This window comes from Trematomus bernacchii, unplaced genomic scaffold (genome assembly GCF_902827165.1).
Source record: "Trematomus bernacchii unplaced genomic scaffold, fTreBer1.1, whole genome shotgun sequence".
Taxonomy (NCBI): domain Eukaryota; kingdom Metazoa; phylum Chordata; class Actinopteri; order Perciformes; family Nototheniidae; genus Trematomus; species Trematomus bernacchii.
Genome location: NW_022987560.1, coordinates 66,816 through 83,026, shown reverse-complemented (window position 1 = coordinate 83,026; position 16,211 = coordinate 66,816). Strand labels below are relative to the sequence as shown.

At 42.4% G+C, this 16,211-nt stretch overlaps 1 protein-coding gene across 1 annotated transcript in view; it reads left to right on the top strand.

Annotated features, from left to right (window-relative positions):
* LOC117477333 (zinc finger protein 850-like) overlaps window positions 1–16,211 on the top strand; it is a 195,115-nt gene that overhangs the window by 132,587 nt on the left and 46,317 nt on the right. The window lies entirely within an intron of this gene.

Here is a 16,211-nt window from a genome sequence, read left to right as displayed (position 1 = left end):
GCCCCTTAAAAACCTCCACTGAGACAGAGGCTCTCAGTTGGGGAGTTTATTCCATAGGGGCCACCGCTAGTGATGGCGAGATGAAGCCTTATGAAGCTTTGAAGCTTTCCAGCAAATCGGTTAACTAAGGTTCATCTCATGAGGCTTCATCATGGGCTTCATGTGCACACAAGACCCCCTGTTGGTGAACAGGTGTAAAACAGCCAAATATTATTTGTAATCTTTGACATACTAAAAATACTGGAAATAATGATACAAAAGTGTAAAATATGTAAAATGTATTTGTAATCCTGTATGAACAGAATTTTGCAGCATGAAGTGTTTTAAAATGACTGTATATAATAATAAAAACAATGTATCAATATAGTATCTTGTTGTTATATCTATACATAAATAAATGTAAATGTCTGCTGCCTTCTATAAAGACAAAAGAAGCAATATATGTTCGAAAACTGGAAAAGAAGAAGGGTTTAACTTGCCAGAGGGCAGTGAATATGCTTGTGTGACTTTGCAAAGGGCAGTGAATGTGCTTATGTGACTTTGCAAAGGGCAGTGAAAATGCTTGTGATATGGAACCATTTTATTGTTTTTTGTTTAAAAACAATATTTTTTCGACAGTTTTCGGGCATAGGTGATTTCTTTTCTTTGATACAACTTGCCTTTGAAAATACCCTTTCACACGGGACTGAGGAAGCAGGTGTGCACAAAAAAGTGACTGCAAGTTTATGCAGGTTTGGATACACATGTTTTTGTGTCTGCCAGTAGTTCAGAGGGTCCTCCAAGCGTCCAATATTTGGTTCGGCCAGGTACCGCTGGACTTCAACAGTTGCGTCAGCTGTCGCATTCTTGGTCTTCCTGGACAGCTTTACAGTCTGATCCGATTTATGCCAGAGTTTGTTTCCTGAAAAGTATACACAGAGAGTGTCAGTGGATGTAGTAATTACTTCAAATTGCTTTAAAATTAATAAAAATGACCTGGGGTTTCTTGTTCAGGTTGAGATGTGGATGGATTTTCTTCCTGCACAGCTTCAGGTGTTCGGATTAGTGCACCACATTCAGTCACAAGCCTTTTTGTGGCTTCTGCAGCTTTTAAAGGGCTAAAAAATCAGATCAGTTTGAACCTAGGGTCCAGTAGTGTTGCCAATGACATTATGCTCATTGATTGGAGTGTGTGGAGCCTCTCTCTTAGCTGCCTTAATAGATGTTCTCCCATTTCTTTGGCCACTGCTACTGCGGTTTTTGCCATCTTTTCTTGAAGCATTTGCTCCAGCATTTTGAGGAGGGGCACAACCTTGGAACCAGATACATTTTTCTCCTCAGAAAGCTCAATGGTGGCATCATTGAATCCAGACAGCAGAGAGAGGCACCCACTTATGGTGGTGAACTCAGCAGAGGTCAGTGTGGTGATTTCCGTGTTCAAACTGGCTAATACCGCACCAACTGGTTCTCTGAGGTCCACCAGACGTTGCAGCATGTGATAAGTGCTGTTCCAGCGGGTCTCCACCTCTTGCAGGAGCTTCAGTGTGGGCCTTCCCAATGCCTTTGCACCAATACAAGCTTCTCCTTTAACACAAAATTAAAGATGTATTTAATTGTCAAAGTAGCAGTAACATAAATATAGCATTATTATTATTATTATTATTATTATTATTATTATTTATTATTAACCAATGTAAGAAAGGTCAAAGCACATACCTTAGCAAGGGTGCTGCTCCTGAAATATCCCACCAGTTTTCTTGCCTTGGCCCGAATATCACACAGCACAGGGGTCATGCAAGAGATTTTTTGACAATCAAATTTAGTGTATGTGCAATGCATATTGCATGACGTAGCTTTAATTGTTTGCCACAGGAAATCATATTGGCTGCACCATCCGTCACAAGGCAAGTGACCTTGTCTGTGATTCCCCATTCCTCCATGAGGGAGGTTTTCACTCTGGCCAGGTTTTCAGCAGTGTGTGTTTGGGGAAATTGTTGCACTCCTAACAACACAGAATTAAGACGTGTGTTATCGTCAACAAAGTGGCAGGTTACAGCCAGATAGGCATCCATATTGATGGACGTCCACATGTCAGAGGTCAAGCTCACTGCAGCCACCTTCTGCATTTCAGCTATGGCCTTGTTCCTTTCTAGAACATACTTGGCATCCACCATAGCCTTAACAGCCTAAAAGAGGGGATGGTTAATTCACTGGTTCATTGTCAAATGCCATGAAAAAATTAAAATGTTGCTCTATACATGAAGTCTTACACACCTGCCGTGTGGGGATGACATAGTTTGGATCCAATAAGGCCACAAATGCCCTAAATCCCACATCCTCCACAACACTGAATGGCTGTGTATCCTTCACAATCAGGTTGACCAAGGCCTCATCCAGATCCTGTTTTCTGGTAGGCCTAGCTGGGGGGGATAAGGGAAGCTGTGTTAAGAATGAGTATCTTGTAACTTTCTTTATTTGCATGATAAAGTGAAGTTAACATGGTTAAATTATAAAATATATTATTCCAAAATATTAAATTACAAACCTTGAGCAGGTCCACCTCCATGTCCCTCCTTGATCTCATGTATGGCACGATAATGCCTTAGCATGGATGAAGTATTATTATTGTAACCCAGTTCCCTGGAGCACAATAAACACTTCACCTTTGAATGAAATAGAAAAAGGAAAAAAATGAACCATTCAAAATCTAACATAATACATCTGTTGTAATATACTATGTATGCAACCTACCTTATTGGGAGAAATCAGATCAATGTGTTCCCACACAGGGGAAGTCCTTCTCTTCTTTGCTGGCTCCATTCTAACGAGTTGCAAAAATATCGTACAACCAAAACTGGCAAACGACAAGTGTTCTCCTCTATCACAAGGTTCACACATCTTGAATTGAATCCCATGGGTTTTTATCTGTCAGAAGCTCGCGCCAAGATCTGAAGCGCTTCCTGAAGCAGTCATGTGGTATCGACAGGCAGCGAGGCTTCGTTTGTCATCGATGACGTCACTGGCCCAAAACGATACAAGCCTCGATACAGGCTTCACAAAAAGCTTCGGGGATTACTCGACACACGCTCCGAAGCCTCGGCGCAATACGTAACATCACTAGCCACCGCCTCAAATAATAATAATAATAATAAATTCAATTTATAAAGCACCTTTCATTGCTAACAGCAATCCCAAGGTGCTACAGGAGGCATAATAAAAACAAACAAAATAAACAAAAGTTTTAATCAAAAGCTTTTTTAAAAAGAAAGGTTTTTAGGCCTTTCTTGAAGGCGTCAGTGGCGTCAGTGGTCAAAGGCACGGTCCCCCTTAGTTTTTTTAGCCTGGTTCGGGGCACCCTTGAGAGGCCTTGCTCGGTTGTCCTGTGAGGGTGGATAAGGTCGTTAATGTAGGCGGGGGCTTGGCCATGGACAGCTCTATATGTGTAAACCAATACCTTACATTGGGTTCTGAGATGGACAGGGAGCCAGTGCAGGGCAAAAAGGATCGGAGTGATGTGGCATGTTTTTTTGGACCGAGTGAGTAACCTGGCTGCAGCATTTTGGACCTGTTGTAGCCGGTTTATTGATGTTTTTGTTGAGGCAGGAGAACAGATCATTACATTAATCAAGCCGGGATGAAATAAAGGCATGGATAGCCATCTCCAGTTCTGCATTGGATAGAAAGCCCCTGAGCTTGGCAATGTTCCTGAGGTGGAACAAACAGGTACGGGTCAGGAGTTTGATGTGTTTGTCTAGTAGCATAGACTGACCGAAGGTTACACCAAGGTTTTTTATGTTTGCCCTAACGTTACCACTAAATGAATCCAGGTGGCTTGCTACCTTAGAGGCGATGTTATCAGCCGCTAAGATCAAGACTTCTGTTTTTGATGCATTGAGCTGTATGAAGTTGCTTGACATCCACTCCTCAATTGAAAACAGACAGGGTTGGGTTGTAACGGAATACATGTAACGGCGTTACGTAATCAGAATACAAAAATCAAGTAACTGTATTCAGCTCGCGTTACATTTGAAAAACGAGTAATCTGATTACAGTTACTTTCGTAAACCTGAAGTGAATACATTTTGGATTACTTATTGGAATTATTGGTGGAAAGATTTCCTCACAACATTTAATATTCATTACTAAAGGTACAGCCGAATCATCACAGCGCACAAAACCTATTACCGCCGCAGGTGGACCAAAAAAAGGGAGCGTTTAAAAAAAAATTGCGGGTCCGCTCAGTGAAACAATAACAACGTAACATGGAGGAACAAAAGTCTGCGTTTAAATTGTGTGTGTGTGTGTGTAGAGGTGTGTGTGGCTAAAACACATCAGCCTGGGGTCGCTCTTTAGCCTTTCTAATGATTCTTTCTGAAGGTAAGCACAGTGAAGGCGGTGCATGAAAGGCACTGCGCGCTCCTCTTCTCAGAGGCTGAGTTAACCCTCCCGCTGCCTCCTGGTGCCGCAGAGATTTCATGAAGTGAAGGAGGTTTTCCTTCTATAAACCAGCTGTGGGCAGCAGATACTGTGAGTGTCACGGACATGAATTCATAGATCAAGGCAGACTGGTGCACACACTCTCCTGTTTTGCCAATCCGGTGCAATCCGAAATGTCCTTAAAATGAAGGCTCTCAGCCTACACACGGCGGCGTGCATTGCCGCTTGGCGGTGGGCGTGTCTTGAGCTTGGGGAGTTAACGCGAGCAACGCGACGAACCACCAATCACATGAATCTCCCATGTCTCTCCCCAAGGAGGAGCTGGAAAATGGAAGAAGTCAAGGCCGTATTCATGGAGTCAACATTGGGGGGGACCAAAAATTCAATCAAAATTTGAATACAAATTTCTTGCCATTCTAAAGGAAAATATATAAAAATTCACTAACACATGGGATACTTTAAAACCTGTTAAACCCCATGCCCCCGCCCGTGGGGGCAAAAAACAACAATATTCACGAAACTGTGTCTCAGGCATGGGCGTAGGAAGCATCCTCAATGTGGGTGGGACAATTTGACGGGGGGTGTGGGCAGGTGGTGGACCTAACCTCCTCTAGAGGGGTCCGGGGGCATGCTCCCGCGGGAAGATTTTTTTTTAAATGTTGAAGTTAAATGCATCAATCTGGTGCACTTTGAGAGCAAAATTAGGGACTAAATCTATGGAAACATCTCTCAACACCATATGAAACAGAACTGAACAGATTTACTTTTTCTTTTTCTTATATTCTTCACCTAAAGAATATATCCAGGATTAAAAGACTAATGTCACAGCAGGATTTGGAAAAACTTGTCCATGCTTTTATCTTCAGTAGACTGGACTACTGTAATGGTGTCTTTACAGGCCTCACTAAAAAATCTATTAGAAAGCTGCAGCTAATTCAGAACGCCGCTGCTCGAGTCCTCACTAACACTAAGAAAGTGGATCACATCACTCCTGTTCTGAAGTCCTTACACTGGCTTCCTGTGTGTCAAAGAATAGATTTCAAAATATTGTTGCTGGTTTATAAAGCTTTGAATGGTTTCGGCCATGGGCGTCGCAGCCATTATATGAGGGTGGGACAAGTCCCCCCCACTTTTTCAAATGGTTAGTTTAGACCCCCCCACTTTTACTATGCGGAAAGTCCGTGAATCGGTCTATCCACTCGCCGCTCTTTGCAGAGCGCTGTGTCAGTGCTTCACTATCAAATGAAATCCATTCCACTTGCTTATTGAGAGAATGCCCAAATCAATGAAACTCCGTACCATGTTTTCACTGCTACTTTGTACCAAGGCAGATTCTCACATAGCGCGCGCATGTTCAAGGAGTGTTGTCATAGTTGGACAGCTCAGATCTGTTGTATGAAGCGATGCCGGTAGCGGAGGTAAGGCACACAGGAAATGGTTAATACAGCGAAAATCAAAGCTGACGATCTCTTGGTTTGATATGTTTTCTCCCCCAGACAACATGGACATAAGAACATTTTTTTCAAAGAAGAGGAAAGTAAGTCATCAGCTGGTAGCAGTTAACAGTGATGGCGGCGTCTCACTTCTGGAGAGGAGTTTCGTCTTTATGTCATGGTAGAGAGATACCTACTGCTTGGGACTTTGAGTCTTCAAAATGTCCAATGTCACAGACTGGGACTTACTTTAGAGTCAGTTGTATTTACATTCAGTATGACTTGTTATGATTCAATGTGAAAGAGTATACTGCTCAATAAATAATTATCACTTCACCACCTCTCTTGACATCTAGGCACTTGAGAGTGAGTCAGAGGCAGAATACAGGGACAGAGAGAGAGGTCCATTGCTGAGGTGAGTGATGAAAGGGAAATGACAGTTGAGAGTAAATTGTGATGTGGACTCTCATCCCAGGATTTTAAGGAAATCAGTGGGGATATTGAACAGGAAACATTTCAGTCAAGGGGCATCATATGACCAATATAGACAGAAGAGCAACATTTATTTGAACTTAACATCTGTATGGAGTCAGATCAGTCTCAATATTAATAAATGCTCACAGAAGGATTCACAAATGTATTTTGCGATTTATATATAAATGACTCTCCACAACAATATCTCTCAATGCACTCAAATATTTATTGTTGTATATAAATGTACAAAAAATGGGCATTTAAACTGCTTTTTATTAATTCAAAGACAGCTCTGAATTAATAATCAAATATGTTTCCTTTCTTTACTACTGGATGAAATTACAAAATGTACCCATCATTTTCCTCATGCTAGTATAGCTACATAAAAGTATCAAACCACCTGTTAAAATGCACCAGAATACAGGAAATCTATATTTTTTTTCGCCCCCACACCCCCCGTTAAAAATGTCCCCCCCACATTCAGGATGCTTCCTACGCCCATGGTTTGGCCCAAAATACATGTCTGACCTCCTGCTAAATTATGAACCATCCAGAACTCTCAGGTCTTCAGGGACTGGTCAGCTTTCTGTCCCCAGAGTCAGAACTAAACATGGAGAAGCAGCGTTCAGTTATTATGCTCCAAATATCTGGAACAAACTCCCAGAAACCTGCAGGTCCGCAGCAACTCTTACTACTTTTAAATCCAGGCTGAAGACTTTTCTTTTTGCCGCTGCTTTTAATTGAACTATTCATATCTTAAACTGCACTGTAACTTTTATCCATGTATCTTTTCTTTTAATGTTTATTTTATTATCTTTTATTTTTAATGACTGATTTTAAATGCCATTTTCTTAATGTCTTCCATTTTTGTAAAGCACTTTGAATTGCCTTGTGTTGAAAGGTGCTATATAAATAAACTTGCCTTGCCTTGCCTTGCCTTATGCATATTTTACAAATCACTCCCCTTTTAAACTGTAGTATGAGTTGGAATTATTTCATACCTGTTATTCTCTTATTTTGTATAACTATAATGATCATATAAAGGTGTGCCTTGGAAATACTTGTTTTGCATCAATCTTGATAGACGGTACTTATTATATGTTATAGTTTGGATTCCTAAAGCTTTTAGTCTACTAACCCATCATCCAAGGGTGGTTTTCACTAATGGTTTATTTTTTGGACGGACACTATCATTTACACTTTTTTACTATGTTCAATCTGAATTTACTTTAAAAACATCTATATTGATTCTGACTTTTTCTACATCCAACTCACAGGTGTATCATTGCTTTGAGAAAAAAGATTATTAATGTACCCCTTTTTAGAAGGGAAGATATAGTCAATTGTTCTGGGAATGTCATTTTCGAGCCTGAGACCTGAAAAACAGGCTTGGGGCTTAACAGGTTAAAATGTTTTACCATAATGTCTAATTGTGCATTGTATTACATCGCCCTATTTTATCTTTAGCTTTTCTTGTTTCGTTGTTTGTAATGGCAGAGATTAGGGATGAATAAAGTACAACTATAACCATAATCATATTAAAGCATTTCTATCCATAGAAAGGTCTGTGCCACGCAATTTCAGGAGAAACAGGAACACTTTATTGCCCTTTTGTTTTGTTGAAATACTATTTCATAATAATTGTAGAGTATTTATTTAATTAATTCTGGCACCTTTGGTATTCCATAGTTGTCACACATCACAGTTTTAAATCTTTCCGAACTCTACAAATGACAAAATAAAATAGAAATAATCCACATGAATAAATATGTATTGGATTACATCCAAAACGACACCGTCATTTTCCACATAGCTGACACTAGCCCGCCAAACCCTGGCTAGCAACTGAAACCAGCTAGCCCACAGCTAGTTAGCTACTATTCCTGAAAAGTTCGGTTTTAACATCAGAACTACAAGTTACTTACACAAAGAAGCTAAACCGGAGGGTTCATTAACATTACCATTACGAAATAAAATAATATAGATTACTTTAGGGCTAACTAGAAAAGATACCAGAACTGATGGAGGGCAAATTAAAACATGACTGACCTGCTTGGAGCATCAAGCTAACTGAAGCTGGACTCAGACGTGCGACAGCGAAATACACCCCCGGGTACAAAATAAAGGTATGCATAAACATGGGGGGGGGTTCTGTTTGCAGCGGGGTAAAAAGGCTTTAAAAAGGCTCCCGTGTATGAATCTCACCATAGACATTAATGTCTAAAAAGAGATTTTTAATTAATGTCTATGGTGCTGTTGAGAACACGGCGTGCAAAAGTATACGGGTCGCGCTGCAGCTAGATTACCTAATACCCCATCTAGCCCTTTCTTCAGCAGCAGGAAATCACTCTCTTTCCCAGTCGTGAAACTGATTAGCTTGGGCCACGGAATACCATATGAGGAAGATATGGCCATCTCCATCAAGTTTGGCATATGTGCCGCTGGCTGGGACTGAGTGTGCATAGGCACATTATTATGAACTGGCTGGAGAAAAGAGTTTGGATAGCTAGTAGAGTCAGGCAGATGCGTATGGAGAGCTGAGTGCGGAAACGCATACTGTTGGCCAGCCGCCTGACTGGGATGCTGTGATTGGAGAACAGGAGGCTGCCCCAAAGGAAGTGAGTTTATGCTGGGAATCATAGCAGGCCCGTGCCGTGGGTCCTGTATAGGATTTGGATGTGCCTGAGGAGGAGCAGGTTGCCAAACAACAGGAGACGGAGGTGATGGCCATGCAGTTGAATATGCTGGAGGCTGCTGCTCCCTGTACTGCTGTTGCTGTAGCAAAGGTGGATATGGTAGGCCAGCTGGAGCGGATCCAGGCCGTGGCACCAGAGGGGGATGCATAGCTGATACAGGCATTTGAGGAGAGGGGACTTGATGTCCTGGGGAAACAAACCCAGGAGGCAGTTGGACTGGAGCTTGTGATGGACTGAGGAGGGATGCTTGATGCTGACAAGGTGGCTGGAAAGAGAAGGAATGTACATTTGGAGGCAATGTGTGGAACACAGCAGGTAATGACTGCATCGAGGTAGGTGATGTAGGTGGAGGCATATCCACACGGCCTTCATCAGTGTTGATTGCAGGTCGTCTGATGTCTGAATAGAGGAGAGGCGGACCAACAGCACGTCCAGGCGTAAGCTGGTGAGCATGTGGCGTACCCCTACCGGGCTCCAACGACATCTGTAGTGTGCTCTGTAACATCCTGACCTGCTGCTGTACATCCCATACACACTGTTCCATTTGACGTAATCTGTCCGTTTCATGGTCTTCTCTCATTTCAGTCCAGCGTCGTTCTGGTGAGGATGTTTGATAGTTCAACCCTGGTTGATAGTCAACGTAGCTGCTTTGTATGTACTCTGACGTAGGGGGAACAAGCCGTCGGGGTGGATGAGCCAGAACATAGTCCTCTAGATGTCCTGGGACCCTGTGGGTCCGTCTAGGACGAGCACCTTGCTCCTCTTCCTCATCATGATGTCGTGATGTCGCCATTAGGAAAAGCTGTCAACACATTCCGGCTCGAAGGACCATTTGTTGAGAACACGGCGTGCAAAAGTATACGGGTCGTGCTGCAGCTAGATTTTCCTGTCCTCTGTTAGAAGGTGTCGGCGACAGACGTGCGAGGAAGAACGGCTTTCCACAGGCTGTTCCAATTGAACTACTTTATTAATTGTCCAGGGTAGTGAATGGTACATGCAATGGTAATTGGATGGGTGTGGTATCTGTAATATAAAGATAAACAGGTATGAATAAACATGTATTATAGAGGGCAGTGGCGTCGCCTGGCCTGGGCATCCGGGGCTTTAGCCCCGAATGTTTTTTCTGTAGCCCCGGACAATTCTCCCTCAATAATATAATACATTAACCGTGCTTTACGTGAACCTCATCATGACACGAGAGGACGGCAGCACTGTAATTTCCTGTGTTCAGTGAATGCAACAGAGGCATGACACCAGACCAATCAGAGAGTTGCATGGAAAAAACGTGTGCTTGGCCCAATCCCAAACCACTCCCTCGACCCTACCCCTCCGTGACGGAGTGAACTCCGTCTGAAGGCACACTCGCAGCTCAACGAGGCTCCCTCCTGTCAGATGGAGGGAGTAAATACAGCGGCAAGCTTTGGGACAAACTCCCCTCTCTCCGGCAGAAACAGGAAATGCCGTAACTGTGTGTAACAACGGTTTCAAATCAGCATCTCTTAGACAAAAAATATAAATTAATAACTCAAATAAAACTCCAAACATCTTTCATTGTGTTACTTTTTTGCAAAGCTCTTTTAGTTTTAAACCTGATGTTTATAAGCTTCTTAGTTTTTGCAACAGTCTGTAAATATACACAACTTTATAATAAAATGCACACATTTACCTTTTTCTAGACTAAACACAGGTATGATCCTAAGTTAAAAAAATATGAGGTTATCATGAGGTTGTTAACAGGGGCGTCGCCTGGACCTGAAAACATTCGGGGCTTAGCCCACAGTGGCGGCGGCACTACAGTGGCATTTTTACTGCAACACTCCCCACACGCACACACACAGTACACCCGCGACTGTTACAATGAATGCTCGATAATCAGCTCACGGCATATAGGCAGGGGTAAAGTGGTATTTTTTATGAGTGGGGACGATCACCTCCTCCAGGGGGGTCCGGGGGGATGCTCCCCCGGGAAGATTTTTTTTTAAATATTTAAGTTAAAAGCATCAATCTGGTGCACTTTGAGAGCAAAATGAAGAGAACTATGGATACCTCTCTCAACACCCATATGAAACAGAACTGTAAACAGATGTACTTTTTCTTTATGGATATTTTACTAATCACTCCCCTTTTAAACTCTATTCTTGTTTTACTGCCATATAGTATTTCATAACTGTTTTTCCTTTATTCTCTTATTTTTTTTATAACTATAATGATCATATGAAGGTGTGCCGCGGAAATAATCTTTTGAATAATTTGTGACCAAACCGTTAGAGACCCACTGAGATAACTTAGACTAAAGTTATGTATCTAAACACTCAGAGAGTCCTTTAGCTCACCTGAGTCTCTCAGTCTGAGAGGAGAGGACTCTCCTCCAGCTTGTTGTGGAACAAACAGCTCCATATGTCCGTTAGTGCAGCTAGCTAACCAGATGCTAACAACACGTCCATGCTGGCACCGGTCCCTCCCTCCCCCTCTCTCCCTCTCTCTCTATCACACTAAATGCGCTATTAGCCGCGTTCACACCGGAGTACTTTCACCGTACTTTTCGCGTTTTAGTTCCGTGAGTACCCCTTATGTCGCGTTCACACCAAAAATCGTACTTAATCTCGGGTACTTTTACCCCCATTTTTAGAGCCAGCTCAGAGAGCGTACTTTTCTGTGGGTGAAAAGTGCTCCAAAAGTGCCCCAGTGCTGATTGGCTGGGCGAATTGCAAACCACGCCCGTACAACTCTGAAAATGTTGTGTGGAGACGCCATTGTTTTTCCTCGCTACAAAAACACAACGCTCCGTGCGTTGTTTTTGAAAGCAGTTATGGCAAGCATCAAGAAATGATGAGGAGGTGTCTGCGCTTCTGGAGATCTACGCAGAGGACGCGACCCAGGGAATGCACTGAAGCCAGTTCAGTAGCTTTCACTCGACCTGGGAATGTGCACAGCCCCACGGCACACACCGGCTAAAAATAAAGAAACTCAGGACTACAAACGGCGGATTCAGTGGCCAACGATGACGACCACGACGAAGGTAAAATCAACTACATGCACTGGGGTTTTAATCTGCACAATAATGGTCTCAGATGTACTTTTATTTGCTCAGTAGATCAAGCTAGCCATGCTAGCCATAATAGGCTAACACCGGCCCCGAGCACACAGTACACACACACTGTAACTTTGTCTTGAAAGAACGTTACGCATCGAACTGATGTTCACAATCATGTTTATTTCATAATATTCATCATATTTTATGTTTAACTTGCCTCAACAACATTAAACAAAGTTCAAGCATACATGAAGCACTCTTCAAAAAGGAACAATCCTCCGTGTTTGAACCTCTTAAATCGCTGCATAGCCGATTTATTTGGACTGGATTATCCCAGAGAGGCCAAACATTCTTTATAACACAGTTTCAGATTTGTGAAACCTTAATTCTATTTGTGAAAATTAAAAAAAAGGGAGATTTCAGTGCTTTTTTTTACATGTAGACCACATTAGACCAGGTCCTGATCTAAAACCACTATACCTAGACTCATCAAATCTGGACTGGATTATCCCAGAGAGTCAAAAGATTCTTTATAACACAGTTTCAGATTTGTGAAACCTTAATTCTATTTGTGAAAATACAAAAAACACATTCCTAGTATGTTGTAAAACTACATGGCGACTAAACTTGTATATTGTATATTGCTTATTTTCCCTCTTAGGAAAGCGGACACGGGATGCGAATTTCTTTGACACCGCCCAGGCGTTGGAGGACCGGCGTGCCGTGGTGAATGAGTCGCTGCGTGGAGATCAGATGGTGCTGTTCACCAAGGCCCAGGAAACGGAGGACAAGATGCTCACCTCGATGGAGCGCCAGGCAGAAGTGTTCAAGCAGCAGATGGAGCGCCAGCAGCACCAGGATGAAGTGTGGGCGCTGCGCCATGAGGAAGCGTCGGCGCAGCGGCAGGATGAGCGACAAACTGCATTTAATAACAGTTTATTTGGTATAGTTTTTGTAAATACTGACACACGACACACAACGTTGCACTAAGGTGTGCATGCTGCTGAGAATATCCCTACACCTGGGACAGTTTATTTTATATTGTTATTACTGTTATGACTTTATTTTATATATAATGTTTACTGACATGTACAACTGACACTTTATTTACATTTAAAATTGTTCTATTTAATGTTATGTCTTGAGAGTGCAATAAAGAAAACCGACATGGCGATTAAGCTTATTTCTCCTGACACTTTATCTTTAGTGACCTGTGTAGCATCCTATACATCACATGTAAGTGATTATTCTGATACCATCATGTTTCATCGGTTATAAACTGGCAAAGCTTTATTTGTCATTTATTTATCATCAATGTTGCAACCTTGTGGGGGAATGGCAGGGGCACATACACAAATATGACAATTTATATAATTTTAAATATTATTTGACCTAAACTTTTAATTCCCCCCCATTTCACACAACACAACATGGAGTCCACTATGGGCCAAAACTAACATGTATGTTTGCATAGTGTTTATGGCAGACGGATGCAGTGGGTCTCAGGAAGATATATAATAAAGGTGGGTTTGCTGCTGAGACTCCCTACACCTGGGAGTTTATTTTATATTGTTATTACTGTTATTATATAGTACAACTGACACTTTATTATATATTGACAATGTTTACTGACATGTACAACTGACACTTGAGTTACATTTAAAATATTTCTATTTAATGTTATGTCTTGAGAGTGCAATAAAGAAAACCGACATGGCGATTAAACAGATCCTGTATCAGTTTTTCTTCTTCTTCTCTTGTTTTGTAGCGGGTTGCAAACAACTTTAAGGTGCTTACCGCCACCTACTGTACTTGTAATCTTACCTCAGGGAAAAGTACTCCGGTGTGAACGCGATCTGTACTAAGTACCCTGGGGTTAAAAGCGCCAGGGCTCTTAGTGCCGGAACTAAGTACAGGAAAGTACTTGGTGTGAACGCGGCTATTGCCACACACACACACAGAGCCGAGTTTGAATGACACAAGCACACGTTTATTTCCATGCAACTCTCTGATTGGTCTGGTGTCATGCCTCTGTTGCATTCACTGAACACGGGAAATTACAGCGCTGCCGTCCTCTCTTGTGTCATGATGAGGTTCACGTAAAGCACGGTTAATGTATTATATTATTGAGGGAGAATTGTCCGGGGCTACAGAAAAAACATTCGGGGCTAAAGCCCCGGATGCCCAGGCCAGGCGACGCCACTGGTTGTTAACATCGCAATTTATCAGTGGATGTTTGCTGGAACTACTTGTAAACAGCGTGTTTCCAGACGGACACACACAGCGTGACTCCGGTCAGGTAGAGACCAGTCTCAAGTCAGCACCGATGCAGACTCGGGGTCCTTCTCAGGTCGATTAAATGGAATCCTTGCGTCCCTCACTTGCGTCGTTTCCCTGCGTTTAGTCCCTCCCACCAGGGAAGCATGGAGAGACGCAAGGAAACCACGAGAAGCAGGGAAATGAGTTTTAAGAGCAATGGGACGTCCTTTACTCCGGAGCGTCACGTGAAGCGACGTCCGTTTGTGATGACGCCGCACAGCTGTTCGTCTGACAGCAGCTCTGTCCCCGTTATTTTCACAAACACCCCCGCCTCTGTTAGTACACATTTACTGACACTAGCAAATATTCAAACGAGAACTTTGAAGGCCGAAGTGGAGAAGGGTTCCATGTGAACAGCAGTTGAATATACTTTACAAACATTTGTATCATCTGTTGTAGACCTAAATACATTAAATAAAATAAGAACTCATTCTCAAAAAAGATAAACACCATTCTTAAAATGTATAAACGAACAATAGTTGGATTAATATTGATTAGAGTGCACAATAGAAATAAAATAATTCAGAGAAGAAAAAGAGATATGTGTTATCTATCAAAACCCAGTTAGATTAACATTCATTGGATTGCACACTTAGTTTGTGTGGATATGTAGCAAATTAACATGTTAAATAGCACTTAATGACTGACTGAATGGAAATGACAATAAATGAAAATGTAAAACGAAAAAGCGATCATGAAAATGTTTCCAATAAATGAATAAAATAATTTTTGACCACTTTGTTGTTCAGATATATCACATATTTGTAACTGAATGATGCATTCATTGAAACAAAACACAGTATAAACTGAGGAGTGAGTCCCGTGAGTTTCATGTGTTTTCTTCACTCCGCTGGGAAACTCTGCTCTCATGTCAAGAAGCATCAGATCAGTGCATGCGCTGCATCGTCCAATCAGTGAGCGATACACAGTAAGCGGGCGGGGAGAGTATCAGAGGATTTCATCGAAGGATGGTCTGGTGGTTCCTCGGTTATCGCTCCTCCATTATCGCTCCTCGCTCCTCGATCCTCGGTCCTCCGGCAGAAATAAGAGCCATGGGACGCTACTCAAGATGGCGCAGACAAATCAACTTCCGGTGATACCGAGGACCGAGGACCGAGGAAATGAAAATAGTCGACCTGAGAAGGACCCTCGCTGTTTGAGGGCTTGATAGCCCACTCCTCCTCCACACCTCTCCACACTCGTTGGTTTGGAACAGCACTTAATGTGGCGGACCCTCCGCGCGAACGCGCAAACGGAGGGGTAGTGTGTAGGGGTAGGGTGTCGGGCGTGGTTTGGGATTGGGCCCTTGTGTCATTCAAGCTCGGCTCTGTGTGTGTGTGTGGCAATAGCGCATTTAGTGTGATAGAGAGAGAGAGGGGGGGAGAGAGGGATAGAGGGGGAGGGAGGGAGGTGCCAGCATGGACCGTGTTGTTAGCATCTGGTTAGCTAGCTGCACTAACGGACATAAGGAGCTGTTTGTTCCACAAGAAGCTGGAGGAGAGTCCTCTCCTCTCAGACTGAGAGACTCAGGTGAGCTAAAGGACTCTCTGAGTGTTTAGATAGTTAACTTTAGTCTAAGTTATCTCAGTGGGTCTCAAACGGTTTGGTCACAAATTATTCAAAAGATTATTTCCGCGGCACACCTTCATATGATCATTATAGTTATAAAAAAAATAAGAGAATAAAGGAAAAACAGTTATGAAATACTATATGGCAGTAAAACAAGAATAGAGTTTAAAAGGGGAGTGATTAGTAAAATATCCATAAAGAAAAAGTACATCTGTTTACAGTTCTGCTTCATATGGGTGTTGAGAGAGGTATCCATAGATCTCTTCATTT